The sequence below is a fragment of the Vicia villosa genome, linkage group LG4 (assembly GCF_029867415.1).
Source record: "Vicia villosa cultivar HV-30 ecotype Madison, WI linkage group LG4, Vvil1.0, whole genome shotgun sequence".
Taxonomy (NCBI): Eukaryota; Viridiplantae; Streptophyta; class Magnoliopsida; order Fabales; family Fabaceae; genus Vicia; species Vicia villosa.
In genome coordinates, this window is record NC_081183.1 from 73,724,079 (window position 1) to 73,731,061 (window position 6,983).

Sequence of the window (6,983 nt, forward strand, 5' to 3'; positions counted from 1 at the left end):
TTTATCTAGAAGAAATGAACTAAGTCGCTCAAACCAAGCTCTGATAGCTTGTTTTAAACCATATAAATATTTCTTTAATTTAAAAACATGTTCAGGATAGATAGATGATAACACGAATTCATATCATATATTTAGCTTAAATTCCATAAATATTATTAGCATTTTTATTTAATTATATTGTTTTATTATGGTGTTATGCGGGTATTTGCGATGTTTCAGGTATTATGTCCGTGTTGAAAACTATTTGTCAAAAGAAGAAGAAATAGAGAAATATCAATTTAAAAGACAAGTAAAAGATGAAGGTGAAGCATTAGTAAAGGATGGAAGTGCAAAGAACAGTTGGCCCAGCCCAAAAGGGTGAGCACGTGGCCCATCCAAGGAAGAGAAGACGCCCGTCTTGGGCGTGAAGTGTGGAGGAATACGTCTGTCTCCCACTCCCCTTTCCACGTAACATGACCCACTCAAAAGGAGACGCCCGTCTCCTAGATTGTAGGCACTTGAGACGCACATCTCAAGCCACTTTTCCATAACGTCTCTTTTCTGGTCACGTGAACGCGCACTTTAAGGAGAAAAAGGAGGAACGTGAAAGACTGAAAGTGGAGAGTACTTTGCAAACCTATTCCTATAAATACCAGAGGCAAAGTACTTGAAACGGGTTCGAATTTCTACAAAGAAACTCTGCCAATTTTATCTTCTGAATACATTATTGTCTTTGCAATTTGATTCTCCGTTATTCTTTTCTCACAGAAATTTCTACACCGGAAATTGTTGTGAACTTTCAATAAATCTAACCTTACGTTAGATTTAGTTTTTTTTATTCCTTGCTTTACTATTTTACGCCGAATAATTTTCTGAAGAACGATCCAACCGATCTGTGGTGGAAGTTCAAGTACTCGAAGATTCCAAGTTTAAATAATTCAGATTTTATTATTCAGGTTTCTATTTACTGTTTTAATTATTATTGCATGATATATTGTATGCCTGCTGTCGTGGGTCCAAAAAATGATCGCCACGAAATGTAACAAACAGAATCGCCACCAAATTTCATTTATTCCAAAGGGAAAGGGAAAATATTGATAAAACCCTCGAAATGAAAGCAATGAATAAGATGGTCTTCGTAACCAAATTCGGGTTCGGGAGTCGGTTAAGCAAGGGGAAGGTATTAGCACCCCTCACCTCCATCGTACTCGATGGGACCCATTTAGTTGTTTCGCAATCGAGGGTTAGCTTAAGTCTACGTTTATTTAATTAAGAGAAAAGAACATGTTTTTTAGGTTTTATTAGGGAGAAAAAAGAAAAGATTTTTTATTATTATGCTCGCCAAGACGTTTTTGTCTTGTGCCTACATATCTTCAATGGAAGAATCAGAGCGATTGTAGTTCGAAAGAACTGCGAATTTGTTGATTGATTTTAGGATGGATGTTTGCGGATGTTTAGTAAAGTGTTTGAGCATAGGTGTTCACCTAGCGCATCCTTTACCCAAGGTATTCAACAGGAGCGAGTCCCATTGTCACTTGTTGTCCAAGTTTGCATTAATGTATTTTGATTCAAGTGATCGAGGTATTCAAGAGGTGTTCACCCCTTGTCACTTGATCTCTTGGTTTGATTAAAAAAGAACTTTTAATGTTTGATTCAAAGGATCGAAGGTATTCAAGAGGTGTTCACCCCTTGTCACTTAATCACTTTGATTTAATTAAGAAAGAACTTTTAATGTTTGATTCAAAGGATCGAAGGTATTCAAGAGGTGTTCACCCATTGTCACTTAATCGCTTTGATTTAATTAAGAAAGAACTTTTAATGTTTGATTCAAAGGATCGAAGGTATTCAAGAGGTGTTCACCCCTTGTCACTTAATCACTTTGATTTAATTCAGAAATAATTTTTTATGTTTGATTCAAAGGATCAAAGGTATTCACCCCTTGTCACTTAATCACTTTGATTTAATTAAGAAATAATTTTTTATGTTTGATTCAAAGGATCAAAGGTGTTCAAGAGGTGTTCACCCCTTGTCACTTAATCACTTTGATTACTTAAGAAAGAAGATTAACAACTTGACGTTGGATCAAGCGTTTTAGGGTTTATGAAATGGGTCTAATCGCACTTGGGCGAAGAAGACAAACTTTGAAATGAGATTCACACTTGGGTGAAATTTGCACTTGGGCGAGAAAAGACTTCGCGCTTGGGCGAAAAATGAAATAATTAGTTTGAATTGATTTTTTTTGAAGTTTTTTATGATAATATTTGAAATGGACTCGATGTTGGATTGAGTGTTTTATTGAATGAAAATTGTTTTTTTGAGATTTTGAAAGATTAGTTAATTAATTAAAAAAGAGAGAAAACATAAAAGAATTAAAAAGGATGGTGGAAAGAGAGACTTGGGCTTGAGGGTGAGAACCCATTAGTCTTTTTTATTTGAATTAGCAAAAAATAAGACGATATTGATTGAAATGGACCGGGTTAGGCCCAAGAGACCTCAAAACCCTAAACTGCCAACCAACAACATTGCCTCTATCTGCCCATCTCTCGTTCACGATATTTTTCTGGAGAAAAAAAAACGATTGAAGCAACTAACTCATTGGTCTCTCATCTCTCTCGCAATTATCACGGTTACTCTCTCTGCTCGTCATCGCTTTTACCAACGAAAGTTCACAAACAAAAATCGATCTCTTCTCTCGCTCGATCTCACACGATTTCGCATTCGCTCCCTCGATATCTCAGTGGTTATCGGTTCAAACCATGACAACAATGCCCAGAGCAATACAAAAAGAAATGAACATAAACACAAAGCAAAAACCCTAAACCCCGAAATCGGTCCCTGACGATTTCATTACATGATTGCAATTTCCGAAAAATGATGGTGGAAAGAGAGACAATGGGACTCGCTCCTGTTGAATACCTTGGGTAAAGGATGCGCTAGGTGAACACCTATGCTCAAACACTTTACTAAACATCCGCAAACATCCATCCTAAAATCAATCAACAAATTCGTAGTTCTTTCGAACTACAATCGCTCCGATTCTTCCATTGAAGATATGTAGGCACAAGACAAAAACATCTTGGCGAGCATAATAATAAAAAATCTTTTCTTTTTTCTCCCTAATAAAACCTAAAAACATGTTCTTTTCTCTTAATTAAATAAACGTAGACTTAAGCTAACCCTCGATTGCGAAACAACTAAATGGGTCCCATCGAGTACGATGGAGGTGAGGGGTGCTAATACCTTCCCCTTGCTTAACCGACTCACGAACCCGAATTTGGTTACGAAGACCATCTTATTCATTGCTTTCATTTCGAGGGTTTTATCAATATTTTCCCTTTCCCTTTGGAATAAATGAAATTTGGTGGCGATTCTGTTTGTTACATTTCGTGGCGATCATTTTTTGGACCCACGACAGCAGGCATACAATATATCATGCAATAATATTATTCTTTTCTCTTCTTCGTCTCTCTCTGCTTTTGCTACTGCTTGTGTGTGTTTTTCTGTTGGTGGCTCGGTGATGGTTGATTTTTGTTGTGTTGGTTCTGTTGAGTGAATGATGGTCGTGAGTGTGTTTGAGATGTGGTGAGTGGAAGCTACGGTTTTGAATGAAGGTGTTTTAATGGTTGTTGCGGTTTGTATTCTGCACAGATTTTGAGCGGAGGTTTGTATTCAAATGGGCAGAGTTTTTTTAAGGTTTTTTCGTTCGTGGCTCCTTTTGGGAAGCGGTTTCGTGTTCTTCTCCCCCCTTTTTCTGTTGCTGACCTTCTGCTTTTGGGCCAGTTTGTTTCAGCTTTAAAAAAATGATTTTTTTTTTTGTATTTTTTAAAATAGATTTTCTAAAACTGTTTTTTAAAATATTACAAGTTTTTTTTATTCGTTTTTTCTAAAATGAAACTCTTAATTTGACATCCTATAACATAAACATGCATAATTGAAGACCAAAACTTAGTCAAAATCTTAGTTTTTTTAAAAAGTTGTATTTCAAAAATGATTTTTATGAAAATCTATTTGAAATAGCTTCAAAATTAAGTGATTTTTTAAAATTTTGATATCCAAAATTTTCCCCCATAAATAGATGAAATACATAAAATCACATTTTAAAAATAATTATTCAAACAAAATTTTCATTTGAATCTTTTATAAAAAGTTTCTTTGTAAAAAATTTTTTCACAAAATTTGGTAACACTATAAAAATAGAACAAACAGGCCCTTTATAGGTAGGATAAAATAATTTTACGGGGGAGATTTGAATAGCTTTGAACTAATCTGGTATACTGAATCATGGCTTTTTTTATACAGGTTTTTGGTTATGGTACTTTTGGTGTATGCTATGGAATCCTATGTGCAATTTTGGACTGAGTCTGCAGAGTTGATGGTGATGGTGGAGCGGTTATGTTCTTGAAACAGAGGAAGACATTTTTTTTTGTTCTCATTTGTTTTTTTTTTAAATGGGCCATGTTGTACTTTTCAATAAATGGGCCTCATGGTTGCATTATTTTCTCTTCATTTAATAGACTTTGTAACAATGCTAAAAAAATAAAATTAATATATATAATACAATGTATGAATCCTATAGTTTTCATTTAATTTTTAAATTAAATTGATAATAATTTAATTATTAAATCAATCTAAATAAAAATTTCAAGAAAAAAATGCAAGTTAATTTATTAAAAAGGAAAACACAAATGATAGAAAATGAATTCAAAATGCAAAACTCAATGAAAATATGCAAAAATTAAAATGATTACTAATTGAAACGATGAGGAATCGACTTCGAATTTCATACTAATAAAAAAAAAAGACATAACGCGCGAAGTCAAAACTTAATATGGATGCAGATGAATTGATCGTTGCTAATGCGAGTGAATCAGATGAAAAAACTTAGGTCAAAATTTAGGGTGCGACACCTGCTAATATGCCTATTATTATGAACCGAACCAATTTATGCATGTTTAACCGTTTCAATATGTCTGACTAATTTAATTAAGATATCGGTATATAGAGTAAGTTAACTGTAGGGATCCGAAATAAGTTGGCTTAAATATGTTTTATTAAATATCACATGTTTCTGGTTTTGTGTTTAATCTAATTTGCTAAAGTTCTAAAATCAACAGAGCGAGAGTTTGAGACTTTAGGACTGATAAAGGTTAAAATTAATAGAGCGAGAGTTTGAGATCTTTAACTGGATAGTTGACATAGAACATTAGTTTTAAGGATGGCGAAAGCTCATTAAAACTAATTAGAATTTATTTATTTTCAAAAAGTGTTTTTAAACCTGACGCGGGACAGTGAGAGCATACGTTAGGGAATACTAGCATGATCCGAGTCAACAGAGCGAGAGTTTGAGACTAGGAGATTTAAGTAGGTAACATCTTCATGAAGCGAGCATTTTATTAAATATGACGTTTTTAAAAAGCTTTTCTAAATCTAATGGGATGGCGAGAGCGTACATTACGAGTTAGGATAGTAGTCTAAATCAACAGAGCGAGAGTTTGAGAGGAGGGATTTTAAACGACATAGTTAATAGAGATTTTTAATTAAATAAGATTCATAGCCAATGGACCTTCGGATCACCTAAGTTAGACGAAATACATACAGATATCCGATTATTATTGTATCCTTAGAATTAATATTTTAATTTTCCCGTTAGTAACAACCCAAGTATTAGTAGCCTTAGCTTTACATAGTAACCTTAGATAACGGTAGATCAATTCATAGTCCCTGTGGATTCGATATCTTTTAAAACTACACGACACGACTATGCACTTACAGTTATCAGATTTATAGTCACGTAAAGTCGCGATCAAGTTTTTGGCATCGTTGCTGGGGACTATTTAAGTCGATATCGTAACTCACTGTTTCACCGTAGAGACTAGGGAAATTCTGTTCCTTTTCTTTGAACGATTGTATGCCAAATACTCGTTTACAAGGAGGGGAATTAATACAACAAATTAACGAAATCGAACGTTTTATTAACATAAGACGTCGAATTCATCATCTTCCCGAAGTAGAACCAATTCCAGTTTCTCAGGAATTGATCTTTGCTGATCAACCAACCCAAAAGTTATAGATGGTTGCTCTTCGTCCTCTTAGAGACTATGCCGCTCCTTCACGAGTTGAACCGCACTCGAGTATCGCACCACCTGCGATAGAGGCAAACAATTTTGATAACTTCATTGGTACAAGCTGTCCAACATAACCAATTCTCTGGAAGCCCTGCAAACGATCCTAATCTCATTTATCCGTGTTCGTGCAATATGCCGACACTGTGAAAGCTAACAATGTCAGTCCCGAAGCTATTCAATTACGTCTTTTTCCCTTCTCCTTGAGAGATAGAGCTAGAGCATAGCTTCAATCCTTACCCTCTAACTCCATAACAACCTGGGATGAATTGAATAGAGTTTTCTTAGCGAGATATTTCCCGCCTAGCAAAACTGCTATGCTAAGAGGTCAAATCAACGGATTTACCCAAAAAGACAACGAATCACTCTTCGAAGCTTGGGAGCGATATAAAGACATGCTAAGACTATGTCCTCATCATGGACTTGAACCATGGCTGATCATTCATACTTTCTATGGTGGTCTATTATATAACACTAAAATGACCATAAATACCGCTGTTGGAGGAGCTCTGATGGACAAACCTCATGATAAAGCATATAACCTCATAGAAAACATGGCACAGAACCATTACCAATGGGGAGGAGAACGAACCGCAGTAGAGAAATCTCAAACCAAAGGAGGAATGTACAAAGTAAGTGGTATAGACCGCGTTAACGCCAAAGTAGACGCTTTAACTCAAAAGATTGAGAACTTAACCATCACTCCTGCAGCCACCGTGGCTGCTATAGTTCCTAACCGCGAGATATGTGGATTAGCTGGACATGTCGTTGCTGAATGTTAACTTCTAACAGGTGTTCCACCCGATCAAGTAAATTACGCTCAGGGAAACCCTTACTCAAACACGTTCAACCCTGGATGGAAGAATCATCCAAACTTTTCGT

The 6,983-nt window shown here is 35.4% G+C and overlaps 1 non-coding gene across 1 annotated transcript; it reads right to left on the reverse strand.

Moving 5' to 3' along the window:
- Nucleotides 1-6,418: 6,418 nt before the first annotated feature.
- On the reverse strand, nucleotides 6,419-6,525 carry LOC131600849 (small nucleolar RNA R71). Its single transcript, XR_009283454.1, has one exon. It is a non-coding gene; the product is annotated as a small nucleolar RNA R71 (small nucleolar RNA).
- Between the last annotated feature and the right edge of the window lie 458 nt (nucleotides 6,526-6,983).